This window comes from Lipotes vexillifer, unplaced genomic scaffold (genome assembly GCF_000442215.2).
Source record: "Lipotes vexillifer unplaced genomic scaffold, Lipotes_vexillifer_v1.1 scaffold944, whole genome shotgun sequence".
NCBI classification, from domain to species: domain Eukaryota; kingdom Metazoa; phylum Chordata; class Mammalia; order Artiodactyla; family Lipotidae; genus Lipotes; species Lipotes vexillifer.
The window spans coordinates 475,829-494,061 of record NW_006785040.1 but is presented as its reverse complement, the minus strand read 5'-3'; positions in this window follow the sequence as shown (position 1 = coordinate 494,061).

Sequence of the window (18,233 nt, the reverse complement as noted above, 5' to 3'; positions counted from 1 at the left end):
CATTCCTGATGAGCAAAGAGTCAAGCAAGGCTTTTCAGTCCTCAACTGAAGCCCCCCATCTCCTCCTACAGCCCCCAGGACATGCTACACGTGTACAGTTGACTTTCTTAACTTGATCTTTGCAGTGGGTGCTTCCTGTTCACTTATAATCCTCAAATGCTCACCCTCAGATTTAGAAAATGTCCACTCTGAACACAGTGACTTGGAAATAAATATTACATTTCTTCCATCCCAGTATTTCAAGCCATGACATTTGCCTCACATTTATCCTGGTAGATTTTCACTACTGCATTGCATTCATTCATCTAGAAGCAAAGGTACATATAACAGAGAGAGACACGACGTTATGTAAAAATGCATTGATGGCAATGTGTGTACTATAGGACACTGTGTACATTTTTAATAATGCTTTTGTTTCAGCTCCATTTCTAGGTTGAGGCTTAAGGAAGATGGGGTTTCCATGCTGCTTCCAATTTCCTTCACTCCTTGGAAAACGTCACTGCACCAACCCACACAGCTGATCGGGTTTTGCGTTTGGGTTTCTGTCTTGCTGCATGTGGCACGTGGAAGTTCACGGGAGGCTCTCGTGATAGTTCCATGTGTGCAGGTATTTCGTGCATCAGTAAAAGTGGCCTGAAGGTGTCCTTTGTGCTACTGTGCCTCCTGCCATCAGCTCTCTTGGATGGAGAATTCCCCTTTGTCTTGGCCTGGGGGGACGAAGACCCTATGTCTCCCCAAGAGCAGCAGGCAGTTTCATTAGGGGTGTAAGACGTGTTGCACTAAAAGCATCACCAGCCCCCCAGGACAGTTCAGGCTCTGTGCCGTGTCGGTGGTCCTGGAAATGCTCGGGGAAGAATCACCATGGAAGGGATGGGTGGGGGGAGTGGGAACCACGCTGGCCCAGGAGGGGTGACTCTGATCCGAATGCATGGAGAGGAGGAGCAGGAAAGGTTGGAGTCGAGACCTGCATCAGCAGAGGGTGGGCGGGTCCAGGTCTGGGTGCGGAGGCGTCCTCCAAGGCCCTGCCTTGGGTCTGGCGCCCTGAGCACAGGCTGGGGTTCTCTGCTGTTGGGGGGTCGGGGAGACCACGCAAACGAGACGTGGAAGAAAGAGGCAAGAGGCTCTGGGATTGTTCTTGCTTTTGTTCATTGTTCCAAAGGCAATGGGGGCTCGCAGGCAGGGCTCGGGGGGCAGATAGGAAGGGGAGGAGGAAAAGGCGAGCTGAGTTTTGATCTGGTACCCGGGAAGGTGTCAGGAACGAACCGATATTCAGCCGAGACGTGATCTGTGAGCTGTGCTGACTCCTGTCTGTACCCTCGGATCCAGGATCCATCCCGGGTCTGCCCTCGTGGGTCGGCGCCCAGACTATCCTGGCTGAGGATCACTCCTGCGTACGATTCTTAAAAGAAAAAAGGAAGTTAGGAGCACAGTCAAGCTGCACTGCTAGTTGGAACAGTAAGAGCTTCAAAGACCCAGAGAAAATGTTATTTCATGCCTCTGTGTGGCTCCCAACCTGTTCGCCCTCTGCGAATACGGGGGTTTCCCTAGTTCACAGAAGCAGAGAAATGTGTCCTTTTCCCAGTCTTCAAAGAAAAGAATCACTGCGACTCCAAAACAAAACATAAATCTTTATCAGTTCTGCCACATTTGAACTTCAGCCTATTAGCTTTTCTACCATTTATACAAGTCATTGAAAACCCTACTGACAAGAAGGCTGAAACTGTTTAAAGTTACTTTCAATAAAACTGCCCTTAGCAAAACTAACACACAACTGAAAATTCCTTACGGCCCCTTCCGGGCACAAGGACCCTGTCCAGTGTGTGTGTGTGTTTGTGTGTGTGTGTGTGTGTGTGTGTGTGTGTGTGTGTGTGGTGGAGGAAAGGATGGCAGTGCATTTGGACAGAGGATTAGGTGATATTAAATACCCTAATTAAACTAAAGATGTAAAAAAGGATTCATGGTTGGACATTAAAAGAAGGACTGGAGTGACATGGAGTTCATTCCATCCCATGGGAGGAACTGGCTGGGGAGGTGAATTTGCTTATTTGGATCCCTGGGATCCTGAATTGGGGGCGTTGGGCAAGGGACAAGTGTCAAATCTCAGAGGAGGTTTGACCTGAGTGGTGACCAGAGGGCCACACCTTGTTACTGCTCCAGCGGGCACAGCCAAAGCTTCGTTAGTAGGAATGCAATTCACCAAAAGTCCAAGCTATATTTTTCCCAGCTCTGAAATGACAAAGAAGTTGGTTGATACAAAGTATTTGTCCAAAGAAAATGATCCTACGACTGTTTCTAGCCTCCCGCTTCTTCCTGACCCCCTGCAGCAGCCTCCCTCAGCACGGCCCTGCTGCCCTTCTGGAAACGGCAAACTTCTCAGGTCTTCATCTAAGATTAGCCACTCCCCAATATTTCATACTGAGAGTTGAAATCATAGATGGTGATCCAAGGTCTTTAAGATTCTGTGTTACAGAAATTGTTAGGTACTCATAATAAACTGCCATTTTTTGTCATCAAAGATGGTCAAATATTAATGTTTTGAACTATTCAATCTAAGGTATTCAATTTTAGCCACTAGATTCTTCTGTAAAGCAAAAAAAAGGTGTGTGTGTGGGGGGGGTGGAATTTGGAATTTTGCAAAGATTTTTATCCAAAATGGGAACAAATCCTTCAATTCAGTTGGCCCCCACTGACATTTCTAGTTGGTTGGGGACTTTCTGTAGAGCAGCTCTTTTAGGGTTCTTTATCTTTCAAGAGACGTGTCGAAAGTGACCTCAGGAATGAGAGTGTGCGTGTGAAGGTGGTGACTGTGGGAGAGTCGGTGGAATGAATCTTCCTGAGATCCTGATGGAGCAAACCCCAGCAATTCCCCGGAAACAAGAACTGGGGGTGGAGACCAGCAGTAGCCTCTGGGAATCTTGGGTCCCACCCGGGAGTTCTCTCCGTCTCTGTCTCCATCCCCGTCTCCATCTCTGTCTCCATCCCCATATCCATCTCTGTCTCTGTCTCCACCTCTGTTTCTGTCCTCATCTCCATCTCCCCCTTGCTCCAAATACCTCCATGTGTCTGTCATAACTGGCATGCTTCTCCGTATTCCTGGTTTCTTCTCACTAGTTGGGCTTTGCACACAGTCCTGACTCTGCCAAGTCTGATTCCCAGAACAGAAAGCTGAAGTTCCCGGGCTACCTTATGGCTCCAAAGCCAAACAGTGTAAAGTCACAGGCTGGCTCGTGAGATAGGTGTGGATCCGTGAAGCACCCAGGAGTTGCCAGAATCACAGAGAACAAGGTATGGGCAGAACGGCTGTGGGCAGGCAGGCTCCACAGATGAGCAGTGTGCAATACCCCTTGCTTTGTTGCTTCTCCCCTACGTGACCAGCCTGGACATTGCTTGTGCACCAGGCGTATCGGCTTGGAGGACTGGACAGCCCACCTGACCCTCGGATGCCCACCTGTCTCTTTGCTACTGCCTGAACTTGTTTTAACAGCTTCATTCCTTTAGCTTAAAACTGCCTGGTTAAAATTTGAATCTCCAAGAAGGTGATATTATCGTAAACTGTTAACAGTATCACCTGTTTTTCCCCCTTTGTAATTCCATCATGGGTTTCTTTTTCTTTTTAATTGCAGTAGAGTTGATGTATATTATATAAGTTACAGGCATACATACAGTGATTCATAATTTTTAAAGGTTATACTCCATTTATAGTTATTATAACATTGACTATATTCCCTGGGTTGCACAATATATCCTTTTTGCTTATATTATTTTTTATTTTTTAATGTTTTGGCCACACTGTGCATTTTGTGGGATCTTAGCTCCCTGGTCAGGAATTGAACCCGGGCCCCGGAAATGAAAGCACCGAGTCCTAACCACTGGACTGCCAGGGAATTCCCTTGTAGCTTATATTATACATAGTAGTTTGTACCTCCCACACCCCCATCCCTCTGTTGCCCCTCCCCCCTTCCCTCTCCCCACTGGGAACCACTAGCTTGTTCTCTAGATCTGTGAGTCTGCTGCTTTTTTGTTATACTCAGTAATTTGTTGTATTTTTTAGATTCCACATATAAGTGATATCATACAGTGTTTATCTTTCTCTGTCTGACTTACTTTACTCAATATGATAATCTCTAGGCCCATCCATATTGTTGCAAATGTCAAAATTTCATTCTTTTTATGGCTGAGTAGTACTCCACTGTATATATATATACCACATCTTCTTTACCCATTCATCTGTCAATGGACATTTAGATAACTTCCATGCCTTGACTATTGTAAACAGTGCTGCTATGAACATTGGGGTGCTTGCATCTTTTGGGATTAGAGTTTTGGGGGTTTTGGGGGTATACACCCAGGAGTGGAATTGCTGAGTCAATTATTGCCTTTTTATAGAGAAAGGTTTGGAAGAGATCAGAGTTTAATATCCCTGGGAGGAAAAGGATGTGCGTGGGGCTGGGAGTGGCAGAGAGAAAAAGACAAGACTTCAAAACAAGTTCCAGAAAAATGGTCAGGATGCTGAGCCCTCACAGAAATAGTTGGTTTACATGCTGTACCAAGGGCAGAGCTTGCTCTGCTCTGTGGAGAACTTCGAGTGACCGAGCCTATGCTGGAGATCTGTTTCACAGCCACGTGAATACACTCCACGCTACTGAACTGTACCCATAAAATGGTTAAGAGGATAAATATTATATGTGTTTTTTACCGCAATTTAAAAAACCTTTAAAAATCGCTGACATGAGCTACAGTAGCTTTTGGGTGTCTCAGCATCAGCTGTGCTGGGGGAGGACCAAGACCTGAACACACGGTCCCTAAAAACCCTGCAGGCTGATATACGACCGACCCTCCAATGCAGACTCAACAAATTCTCCATGCATCTCCAGGAGACTTTTTATTATTCAGATGAACTTCACAAGAAACCCTACTATTTACCGTCCCAGCTCCCTGTGCGTGGAAATAATGGCGGAATTGGAGAGCTGTGGTCCTCAGCGCTGTGGCCAACATGGCTCTGTTCCTTTTCCTCAGTCAGTGTTTCCTGTTCTCTTTCAGCTGCCCCGGACTGGCTGTATGTTCATATTCTACTGGTTCCCACGTGCATGCATCTCTCCTCCCACGGTACTGAGTGAGCACCTGTGGAGTGATGGATAGACGTGTTGATTGACCTGAGACCCTATCTGCATAATTATTGTCTTTGTATTTGATTGGGACAAAGGAAGACTTGGACTTCCAAACTGTAAAGCACCGTATCCCCACATCTCTTTCTCTCTCTCTGGCTCTTTAAAGCAGTTCTTTCTTTAAACATTTATTTAACTGAAGTTTAGATGATTTACAGTGTTGTATTAATTTCTTCTGTACAGCAAAGTGATTCCATTATACACATATATACATTCTTTTTCATATCCTTTTCCATGGTGGTTTGTCACAGGATATTGAATATGGTTCCCTGTGCTCTACAGCGGGACCTTGTTGTTTATCCATCCTATATGTAATAGTTTGCATCTCCTGACCCCAAACTCCCCATCCATCCCTCCCTGTCTCCCCGTCCTCCTTGGCAACCGCAAGTCTGTTCTCTATGTCTGTGAATTGACTGACTAGTGGATATATTTCAGCTTCTAAAATACAGCGTGTTTGTTTGTTTTTCCCCAAGGAAGGAGGTATGTTGCGACATCCTTCACGAGTTACGGATCATGAGATTCCCTCCTCTTTGTTGAAGGGAGAAGAGATGATACAACTCCTATTGATGATCTACTAGAAAGTAATTGTCTTCCTGCCCCTCAGAATAGCTGCTCGCTGCGTAGAGCAGTCTGGGCAATATTTATTTCCTTGTGCAGCAAATGATCTCAGGTGATTACATTTTTTATAGATTAAAGACATTTTTGTCATTTTTAATGTCTTACTACCGGTACTTTACAAAAAGTATTTGAGATTATGTTGACATACGTTTTACAAGAAGAACAGCTTCAGCAGTATTTAATGGATAACTTATTACTAAGAAAGAATTCTTCAGGCTTGCTTTACCTTTTAATTGGTGGTGCTAACTCTGAGCTGTTTTTGTTGCATGCAAAGCAGTGTGAGAAATGATAAGGAAGATGATAAATAATAATAATAGAGATTTTGATGATTGACTAGGAAGACTTAAGAACCACTACGTTAATAAGAAAGGTGTCATTTGTCAATAAGGGAGAAAAAGAGCTTGGCTTTCAAAAGTATTCCTTAAAGCATAACTAAAGGAAAACCAAGCTGTGATATTTGTCTACATAAAGGCTTAGGAAATTTATGCATTTTTGATAAGACGCAATAAGTTCACATCAGATCAGACATGTAAGAAGAAACGTTGTTACCACATTGATAAGATGTCTCGGATTTGAGGAAGAGCTTTTTCTAGTTTCTGGTGGAATCACTCTGGGGAGTTAGGACTATATGTCAGGTGAAGCCAGCCAGCTTCCCGGCCTTTCCTCAAGCTCACGTGCATCCCCAAGTCTTCCTGATTAGAGGCTTTAGATCTTGGTCAACAGACTGAGGCAAATCCCCACAAAGAAGAATGAGTCGCCTATTATGATCAGTCTGGTAGGTTCTCATCTCCCAGGCCCTTCTCATGGGTAGGAAGGAGAACCTCCTACACCTGCTCTCTATCTCTGGTTTCCGGGTAAACAGAGGATCTTCAGTTAAATTTGAATTTCGGATCAACAATGAATATTTTTTTTAGTATATGTATATCCCACACATTCAAATTTCAATTTAACTGGAATACCTTTGTTTTTAGTTTTGAAGTCTAACAACCCTATTTCTATTGTCTGTTCATTTCAGAGCAGTCAACCAATAGATTCCCTGCTTTCATTACTGATTATCATTGGACAAGCGTTCTTACCCCACACAACCCTGTGCTGGGAGCTACAGCAATAAAACGAAAAGAGAAGACGCCACTCCCTGCCCCGTGGAGCCCAGGGAAGAACATTTATTGCACAGTCACTACAAGCTGGGGCTTATGCACTTTTCGTACATTTTCCCATTTAATTCTGTAGTAGGGCCAACCTCTGAACTATGCTCCATCACGGGGCTACATGTTACCTGTCAGGCTGCGCTCACTCACCTGTTGTGTGTTCTATATGTGAAGCCCACACATTTACCACCTTACACTCTGTCCCCTAGGGTCCAGCTGTGAACTCCACCTGGATGTTTAGAATCCTGGTCCAGAAAGACATGTAGGCTGGCTAACAGGATACAACCCTGGGGTAAAACAAGATGGCAAAATATAGGAGCTCATGTCCTAGTGGGATGAAGGTCAGCTGAGGACCGCTACTCTAGGTTGTAAGAAAGTTTACGAATGTTCACGTTGGAACACAGCATCATAATGGCGTCTGCTGATACCGAGTGAAGGACATCCACTCACAAAAAGGGAAGAGATTCATGGAAGGCAAACCACACAAGTCACGCACAGATTCCCCCAGGCCTTGCCCTAGAAGAAGATGCAGGAGCTTCCGGTGTCCCAAAGAAAAGAACCTTTCTACAAGTCAATGAACCCAGGAGACGCTCTGTTCAGAAGTCCAAGGCGCTGGAGACAGCACAGAATCGGGTGAAGAGGGATCCATGCAAGATGGAAGTCCAGGATGGCTTCCTGGAGGAGGAGGGACTGTCCCAAGGCTTTTGGTTCTGGAACCACTAAAGGGAAATACTGAGGGAAAAAAACCTGCAAATGGATCACCGGAATCCCCTAGTGTATAAAATACGCTCCTAGAGAAGTTTAAGATTTGTTCCATCGAGGAGCTTTGGTATTTATTTATTCTTTCATCTATCATATTGAAAGTGCCCACTGATACCAAGTCCAGGGGAGGCCATGGGACACAGTGTTGGCTGGGACATTCTCAGTCTTGCCTCCATGAACTTCAAAGTCTACTTGGGGTCTTTTTCTGTAAAGGACACAGTAGCAAGTATCTTAGGCCCCGTGGACATAGGGTCTCTGCCATAGCTGCTCAGTTCTGCTGCAGTCAGGCCGAGAAGCCAGACGCCACCCACGAGGGAACGAGGAGAGCTGTGCTACAATTAAACTTCATTTATGGACCCTGATCATTAAATTTTAAATAATTTTCATGTGTCATGAAGTATTTTTTGTCATTTGATTTTTTTCAGCCACATTTAAAAATACAAAAACCATTCTCCGTACGGGAATCATAAAGAATTGCAAGAGGCAGGATCGACAGGTGTAACTTTAAAATCCTCAAGAGAACTGCAAGCTCTTCCAGGGTGGGCCGAGGTACAAGCCCCTGCAGCCCCTGCAATACCCTGCACAGTGCACGTGTGGACCCAGTGCAGGTGTGGACAGTGCAGATGTGGACCCAGTGCAGGTGTGGACCCAGTGCAGGTGTGGACAGTGCAGGTGTGGACCCAGAACAGGTGTGGATCCAGTGCAGATGGGGACCCAGTGCAGGTGTGGATCCAGTGCAGGTGTGGACAGTGCAGGTGTGGACAGTGCAGGTGTGAACCCAGTGCAGGTGTGGACACAGTGCAGGTGTAGACGGTGCAGGCGTGCAGTTGGACTGGAAGTGAGCAGGGCTGTCCCCCAGGCCCTCATCGCGGAAAGGGCTCTGACTAGAATCCCATGGAGACAGAAGTGAGGTCCTCCCACTGTCCTTTCCTCTTCTGTCCCAGGACCTGTACCTCCCCAGAGGCTGGGTGAAACCCGTGCCCTGTAGGGTGGGGATGGGCACGCCGGAGGGAGTGCACGTGAGACAGACATGGCTCTGGGGATCTGAGCCTCGCACTGGAGCCCGGGGGTGAACTGCCGAGGATCGGATACAGACAAGTGATTGCTGGGCAGAGCGCCAGAAAGGCCTGCATTGCCGTGTGGGCGTCTCTGCTTGGTTACAACAGAGGGGAAATCAACTGATTTCTTGAGAGCAGCAGCTCTAATGTCTGCTTGATGTGGGCTCCCTGCTCCAGGCCGGGGGTGCTGCCCCGGGGAGGGGGCTCCTCTCCCCCGCCAGCCCCTCCTCGCTGGTTATCAGCCCGGGGTCCCACTGCCGCCCACCCACCTCAGCTCCTTCTCAGGCTGAGCCCCTCACCCCGGACCCGTCCCCACTCCCCTCTCGCCAGCACCGCCCGTGCCTGGGGTTCGTGCTCCTGCCAGGGCTGCTCTGAGGGGCTGATTTCAGTTCTTCACTGGCCAACTGTGGTCTCAGGAATCAGGGAACGTTTCCGTTTTGAGGATTTGCATGGCCTTGGCCTGGAGGGCTTTCAAGGGCCAGTGATGCCAGGACAGAGCCCCTTCGTGCCCCATGGGGAGACGGCAGTTGTCACATGTGTCAAAATACCTCTGTATTCGTTGGCATTGCCGCATCGCTGGCTGCCTGGGGCCATGTAGAATTTCCTGTCTAGATGGGCGTCTAGAGCGGGGGCGAGGTGTTGCCTAGCGATCGCCTTAACCTGCAGGTAGCGTCCTCTGCTGCCTGCCCTGATTCATGCCCCCTCATTGTAGCCACTGGTCCATAGACGTGTGTAGTCGTAAAATCACGTCTGTGCTCCTGAGCCAGTACCAGGTGACCGGAGGGCAGGCGGCGGCAGAGGTTTGGGGAGAAACGTCAGGAGTTAGAGCAGCTCTGCCTGATGCCACACCCAGGACGCGAGGATTCCTCCCGGCCCCGCACTTGCAAGCCCCACTGCTCTCCTGCAGGCCTTCTGTTTTCTGGGGTCCAGCCCCAGAATGAGTGGGAATAAGCTTGTACCTTTGTTTAGCTGTTCACCCGGTTTGGGCGTGTTTATTGACAACCTACTATGTGCAAGGCCATCATTAGATCGTCAGCAGCTTCTGCCCTGGGGTCCCCAGAAGAGCCTTTACTGGACTGTGGCTTTGCACAGCATCCAGGGCTCACAGGGGCAGAGCCTGTGGTACCCCTCACTCTCTCCAGGGTGTTTCCTCCCCCGTGTTCCGTTCACTGTAGATCATCACTTACTGAATACTTAGATTCCTATCCCAGCTTTCAATGGACTCACCGTGGAGTCTTATATCTTAGAGATCTTTTAGGAAATGGTTCTGAAAATTTAAATGTACATTTTACACAATTTATCTAATTTTTACGATTTACATACAAATGTAATTTTGCACTGCGGCTGTTATCAGTAGTATGAATGGTGATGTGGACGGACCCTTAGACCTTCACCTGCTGAAGGGAAAGGGAGGGGACCATCTGATGGCCTCTGAGAGTTCCTTTCCTCCCTCTGGAGGACAAAGGTCCCATGTGCTGTCCTACAGCACGCAAGCTGTGCCATCATATGCTACAAGAAGCAAAGCAACGCCCACTCTGGTCATCAGAGTACATCTCTGAAGCCAGCTCTACCCTCCAGGACCCCAGGAGAGAGACCTGGAATGGATAAACCAAGGCCCAGCACAGCCCCTAGAGCCTGGGTGGATGACTTCCGTTCAGCCTCTGGCCGGAACTGTGGGAAACGTTCAGAAAGAAACATCTCTACTCTCATCTCCGTAGGGGCACTCAAATGCCAGGATGTGGCATGAGATGCTCAGAGGCGTCGTGGTCGGCAGCAGAGTGCCGGGGGAGGAGGACAGTGGTCTCCCTGGCGTGGCTGGAGTCGTTCCCGGGCCACGGGAGGGAACGCAGCTCCCCTCGCGGACTCCGTGCCCAGCTGCTTTTCTGATCACTGAGTTTTGCTTCGATCTGATCACTAGATAAGACTGGGATTACCATGATTTGGGCTGTTCTGATCGTTGTAAGACAACCCAAAACAACAGCACAGCATTTGGCTTTGAAATATGCCTTCCATACCATCAGGCTGCTACCGCTTACCTGTAGCAAGCGCTTATTAAAATGGAAAAGCAAGCAGCGTCGATGCTATCGGCAGGCAAGCCAGCTGAGGGGACCAGCTGGCCGCCCCGCTCTGCCCTTGGCTGGGGAGCAGAGAGATGGTCGGCCAGGAGGACCCCACCTCCAGGACGCTGGCATGGCCTCCGCTGTGTGGGATCTGACAGCCACGCCACGGGAGGGTGCAGCTCCCGCCAGGTGGGTGGAGGGAGAGAACGCTGCACCCCCAGCTCGGGGATGGACCGCTTGCCTTGTGTGTTTGAGCGCGTGTGCGTGACTGGAGGGGCCACAGGGAAAATCCGCTCCCCAGGATGTGAGCCCCTCCAGCTCTCGGTTTGCCCTACCCCACCTTTCCTGTGGTCTTGGGCGCCCTTTGATGGCCACGAGATTCCTTTGAAAGTGCCGGAGGCCCCTGGTGCTTGGCGAGGAGCTCATCTGGGCACCATCCACACGTTTGCTGGTGGAGCTGAAAGTGGAGATGGCCGGGGCGACTCACAGCCTGGATGTGGGAGGTGCCCAGCGGGAGAGCAGACCACGCCAGGACAGAGGGGTGTGGGCCAGCCGGGGGAGAGGATATAACAGCAGCTAAGTGAACTTGCAGCTCAGTTTTGCCCCAGACTACGGGATTTCTGTGTTTGTTAAGGGAAAAGCCTTAATCACTCTATGAAACTGTGCTCTTTTCATAAGGAGAGGCTGGCACCTCCAGGACTTGGTCCCAAGCCCCTTGAGGGACCACCCGTGTGGCTTGGATGACCTGGGGGGGCCAGGAGGGCCCGGCCCACTCCCTGTCCCGTCTTCTGCCCTGGGTCGTTCAGCGCGCACCCCGAGTCTCCCCAGCTCCCACCCCAAGTGTGGGTGTGAACAAGGGTAGAACTCCCCCATCTCTAAACCATGTGTAGGCAGAGCTGGGGGTTCCGGGATGACCGCCCCAGACAGGGGTGCAATGTCCCCCTTACAGACGCCCCTCTCCCCCCGAGTCCCCATTTCTGGGTCATCTAAGCACTTAGGGTCCACCTGAGCATCTGCAGTAAGGACCCAACAAAGTAAGTATCACTTAGGTGAAGGATGGGTCCGGGGCTCCTGGGAATCAACTTTTGGTCCCTTGCCTTTTTTACAGGTTCTGACATTACCCACACTTGGGTCCCTCCCATTCCACCTCTGTTCTTTACTCCTTTCCAGATCCAACCCTCTCTTCAAGCCCCATCCAGGAGCTCACCACCTCCCTGAAGCCTTCCTGGACTCACAGTCTGAGAAGCACATTTTGACACCGTGTTGTCTGTGGCTCCACCTCCTAGGAGACCATCAGTCCCTCCTGGCTGGGGCTGTGCCTTCTCTCCCCTTCACCCTCTCCCAGCGTGTTAGCACCGTGAGCACATGGCAGGGCAGCAAACAGCCGAGGAACGGTCTGATGAGCGCCATCCAGCCGAGTCCTTGGCCGTGACATGAGGAGACTCTCTCTCCTGACATGAGGAGGAAGGGCCTTGAGAAAAAACTGCCATCGTTTGCAAAGAAGTCTCCATGGAAATGCATTGAAGGCCGTCAGTTGCTCATGTCCAGCACTGTCCTAGGCACGGTGGGGAAATACCAGGAAAATCAGGAAAACTGACAATGCAACTTCTGCAGTGGAATGTGTATCTTTGGAGAGACAGAGGCTCATGAAAGAACAGCTATGAAACAATACATTTCAGAACATAATTTCTAGACTGTACGTGAGGATACAAAGGAAAGCCTTTCCCTCCACTTTCTCTCTGTGGATACCTTTATCGATAAAGCAGATGAGATTACACCCTTTCTCCCTTCTCGCGGCCCTGAACTTGCTGATGAACGCCACGTCCTGCCCCAGCTCCTTCCCCGTCCGTCTCTGTGGCCGTGGGCTGGGGCGCGGCACACTTTGTGCACTGTGAGCCCCAGAATAGATCATTTCTACCACCTCCCTCTTCTATACAATATTCTCACAAATAATCATATAATAACCAGCAGTGATTATTTTCTTGATTTGTTCTTTAAAGTCAAAGTAAGCAACGCTTTTTAAAAGAATAAATTTCAATTGTAAGGATACTATTCAAATTCAGTGAGGTATTTCGTGTACGAAAGAAAATTTGTACTTGCCCAACAAAAATATTATACGTCAGCCGTTTGCAATCTGTTCCACTGTTTTAAATTTTAAATACAAATTAAACACACCAAGTGGTCGCCTAGAAATACAGAAACTCAAGTTCTGTGCCTTCCACTTTGTGATTGTTTAGTTTGAATCTGCTACTTAAAGACAGGCTTTGGAGACGTGGCCTTTCCCCAAAGTGAACTCAAAACACGTTGAACCGTCGCGAGCTGCCCTCTACATGCATGCCCGCAGCTGAATCTAACTGGGGGTTCTCCAAATTAACTTTCATGTCAATAAAACGCTTAATAAAGAATCCATAATAAAAACACACTCATTCGAAGCTTCCATATATAACATCAAAAGGCAGCAGGAACCACAGCAATCATTTAGAACAAAAGATCATTTTCCATTGTGGGTTGTTTAGATCGCGGGCATCGTTTGTAATTGCAGGTGGGGTGACATCGAACGGCAGATGCCCTCTTAGTTGGTGTTGAACACTCGCTGGCTCCCCACTCCCCCCAGCAGGGGGGCTGCCATGCCAGCCACGTCCACTGACCCGGCTCACCGTCTCCTTCCTGGTGCACATCTCAGGGCACCCAGGTGACCACAGTGGCTCATGACCTGTGGCATCATGTCTGGATTTCATGGCTCAAAGTCAAGAACTTCCAGCCTGACAGCACCTGTGCTCATCACCCCTGGGTCAAGACTGTGTCTCTCGAGTCTGCCATGTGCCAGGCTTGTTCTCTCCTTTACCTGGGAAGCTCTCTCCTCTCTGCCCTTCTCCTGACACATATCCAGCCTCATCTGAAGGCACCATCTCTCTGTGTCCTGCCACAGGGGAGGTCTGCTCTCTGGCTTTTTTCTTTTTCTTTTTTTGGCGGTACGCAGGCCTCTCACTGCTGTGGCCTCTCCCGTTGCGGAGCACGGGCTCCGGACGCGCAGGCCCAGCGGCCATGGCTCACGGGCCCAGCCGCTCCGCGGCATGTGGGATCTTCCCGGACCGGGACACGAACCCACGTCCCCTGCATCGGCAGGCGGACTCTCAACCACTGCGCCACCAGGGAAGCCCTGCTCTCTGGCTTTTTGACAATAGCTTCGTAAGTGACCACATAGTTCATGTAATTTCTCCCTCCATCAGAGGGCAGGAAGCCTCAATCTGCATATTTCTTTCAGATAGCTCACATAGCCTAGTACCCACAGTGGTAGATACAAAATAGATGCCTATAGGAATTTAATACAAATATTTTGAGCCAGAGACCTTTGAAGAAAATAACATTTAGGGGGAAATATCACCTTTTCATTTGATTGTTGCCTCTGGGTCGGGGAGGGGGTCCATCACAAAGTACCTGACCTCAAGGTACCTCAGTTCCCCTCTTCCTAACAGTGACGTCATGATGTTAATTTCCCAGGGCTTAATTAATTTGCAAGATACTTTGATATCCTGAGATGAAAGGAGACATAGCAAAAGCAAAACATCAACAGCATTTGCAAGTCTATGATTATAGCTATGCTGTTGTTCATAGAGATGATTATTATACCAACAGTAATAATCAGAGGGTTGCTGCAGAATCTTTTCATTTGATCCTGGGCACTTCTGACCCAGGGCTATAGGGCTAGGTGGATGGCAGCCATCTTCCTAGTTTCCTGTTATTTATCGTAGATCTGCCCAGAGGCTGAATGGGAGGTAGGGGTGTGTGTATCTCCCTGGCACAGTGAGGGTAGATAAGGACTGCCAAAATGTTATTTTGAACAGTTTACTCCCCAGCTAGAAATCTCCAGTGGTTCCCACAGTGTGTCCCACAGAAGCCCAGAATGGGCAGACTCTGGACGTGGGGTCCGTGAGGGCGGACCCGAATCCCGCAGCTCCGTCTCTCACTATGGGGTCATCTTGTCAAGCAGCTCAGCTCTGGGACTCAGTCTGCTTGGCTCGTAAAACTGGGATAACAATGACCATCTTGTAAGGCGGGCTGGAATTAGCAGTAATAAGTGCAAAGCATACACTATATTATAACGTCATAGAAAAAGACACACAAGGCACAGACTATAACACACTAAGTAAGTGTGCAAATTCCGCATCTGGGAGACCCCGGCTCAGTCACCTTTGGATGAATGGCAGTGGGAGAGCCCTCGCCTCTCTGTGCCTCAGTTTTGCCGCCTGTAAAAATAGGGATAATAATAGTACTTGCCTCAGATAATGAGGTAAAAATGCATGAAAAGTGCTTTTAATGGTGCCTGACACGTCTTAAGTACTCATAAGTGTTGCTGTTACTATCGTTTTTCCTATTACCATTGTCTGCACCATATAGGGCTTAGCATGAGGTATGACACCCAGAAACTAGTCAATAAATAGAACCTATTATTGGTAAAAATTAAATATCTCAAATCCTTACCTTGGGCCTCTAGAATCTGACCCAAAGAGCTGGAGGTTGGGGGTTAAGAGGCCTGGATCCCAGCCGGCCGCCCGTCCAATCTTCAGCAAGGGGCCTTCCTGTGCCTCAGGGGATAGAATTTCAGGGTTCAGTCAGCCTCAGGCTCTGAAGGCTGCTGCCTCCAAGACACAGCTCATTGCTTCCTGACAAACAGCGGAACCCCAGCCTCATCCCGGCCAGCGGCAGACACCCCGTCCGGGCATCCGCTGGTGGCCGTGGCATCGCCCCACCCGCAAGGGCCTCGCCGTGGCTCTCCAGGTGCACCCCACCCAGCTCCTCTCGCGCCCCCACTCTTCCTGTAAAGTCCCCTCCTGCTCTGTGTCCCTCCGCCCCAAGCTCCCAGGACACCGCAGCCTCCACTTGGTGCCAGAGATTCGCCAGCGCTGGGACTCCTCCACTTCCTTCTCCTGCGCTCACGCCTAGCTCACCAATCCTGGGCTGCTATTTGTGAGGCCCTGACCCGAGGACGCCTGCCTTTGATGCCCTGTGCTCCCCACGAAGCCCCCCAGCCACAGCACAGAGGATGGCCCACGTCAGAAGCTCCTGCCTGGGACAGATCCAGCCTCGTCCGCCTGGAAAATTCCACGTCCTCCTTCAAGACCCACTGGAAATGGCGTTGCCTGCTGGAGCCTTCCCTTATCCCAGCAGCAAGAACAAACGCATCAGTATCCTTACACCATCCTCACCCCCGCCTTCTCCGGCACTTGGGGCCTGGTCCCTGGTTGTGTTCTGAGGGTGTCACCCCCGGGGCGGGAGCCTGCGCCCTCAGGGGCCGATGTCGGCAGACCCAGGAGGCTGGGGAAAGCTGGATGAGCGGCTGGCTGGTGGACGAAGGAGCGGGCCAGGTATGGCGGGGCCCCCAACTTCCTCGTGTGCTGTCCAAAGACCCAATGCATCCAGAGGAAACTGGAGATGCTGCCAGCGCCATCATGCCCCAGCCTGTCCCCGAGTCCAGCTGGGGGCTGGAAGTGGAGCTCAGCCCTTTGCTTTGCCATCACTTAGCACAGTGACACAGAGGGTCGACTGCTGGACTTCCCATTTGCCTGGTTCCCCTGCACACCTGGAGGTGGCGATGGTTGTCTGGGTGAAGGGAAGACAGACAAAGGCTAATCGTGATCTGGAAACATGTCGCCACCTCCGCCCCAGCCCATCATTCTTCCACTGGGGCTTGGGCCATCCCACTCCAGGAAAACGGTCACTTCCGTTATTTCCCTGTATCCCCACCCCCACCCCCAAGAGAGAGCAGAGGAAGAAAGGAGTAGAGTTTACCCATCAAAACCCAGGAGCTAGAACCTTAGGGAATATTCTATGGTAGGGAAACCCGCCAGTTTTCTCTGCCCTGGGTAATTCCTCCCTGCGCCTTTATTCTCTGGTCTACACGTCTCTGTGATGCTTACTGAAGGTAGGGGCAAAGCCTCGGGCAACCGTATTTGCTGGTGAGGCTATTTTTTCAGTAGATTCTCAGCAACTCTGCTTCCACAAGTCAAATTGTGTGTGTGGCAGGGAGGGGTTGAATGGAATTATCCTTAATGGTTTTTTTTTTTTAACTCAAGGGATAGTTTCATCCATTGGCAGCTCTCTGCCTGACTGCTACTTGCTCGTGGGCTGAGAACGGGCAGGCCTGGCAGCCCAGTTAGAGCCCCAGATGCTAGGCTGGGGCTGGAGGGGCCTCGGGATGGCGACCCCCAGGCAGCACTTCTTGTGTTTCAGCTGAGGAGAGTAAGGGCCAAAGGCATGAAATGATGGGTTCCAGGTCCCAGGGTGAGTTGGGATTACATTTCATATTCAAACTCTGGGCATCAGGCTTTGAAGGGCACAGCGTACTCTACCAAGCGGGTAGGGCCTGCAGAACCGGAAAGCGCCGCCCTGCCGGCCAAGGCTCTGCTGACAATTTCCCACAAGATTCCAGCCAACTTACACAATCCCCTGAGGATCCTGCAGTTGCTGGCAGAGTGAATGCCAACTTCCAAGTTCCTATTATACAGAAAGCACACATCTGAGAAGAAATATGCATTTCAGAGAGAAAGCTAATTCAGAGCTTCTAAAAAGTGTTTTGCTTAAAAGAGTAATTATACAGTTCTGGAGCCTTTGAACTTGTGCGGGTCTTTCATCAGTTTATGTGCAATAATACAGGAGCTGCCGCCATACCCTCTGGGTAGATATTATCACCTCCTTCCACAGCTGGGCAAGGAGATCCCATGAAGAGGAAGAGACCTGGCAGATGCGATGGGGCGGGTAAGCAGCGGAACCAAGACGGCTCTCGGGATTGCCCTGGCTCCGCCAAGAGCTTGCTCTGGACAGACCACCTTCAAGTCCACGTCCACCTCTGCACCCTGGCCCCCAGACCTCAGTGGTGGAGGGAGGCATCTCTGCTTAGAGGAAGGGCTTTGGGATGATTCAGACTCAGGTCCAGTCCAGCTCAGCCACTTCCCGGCTGCAGCCTTTGGCACAAGACCTACCTGGCTAAGCCTCACTTCCCCATCTGTAAAATGAAGCCAAGAGTAACTGCTTCCAGGGAAGGCTGGAGGAATTGCACGGAGTAACATACCTAGGACAGTGTCTGCACTTAGTGATAATCAATGCTGAGCCCAGTAGGTGGTGTTTGGGACCACCACCACCATCACCATCCCCACCACCAGCATCCCCACCACCAGCATCCCCACCACCAGCATCCCCACCACCAGCACCACCACCACAGTAATTCATTGCCCTCCTTTATCCTCTGGGGAACACGTCTCCTCCCGCATCACACTGTAGGACTCTACTTTGGAGTTTCCTGAGAGTCTCACACCAGTGATTGTATCTCATCGACATCCTGGGGGTACTGCCGGGGGAAGCACTAATTCATTTGATTAATCACTCTAAGATGAGGCACTAATAGATAATAAGGGCACAGTGTGT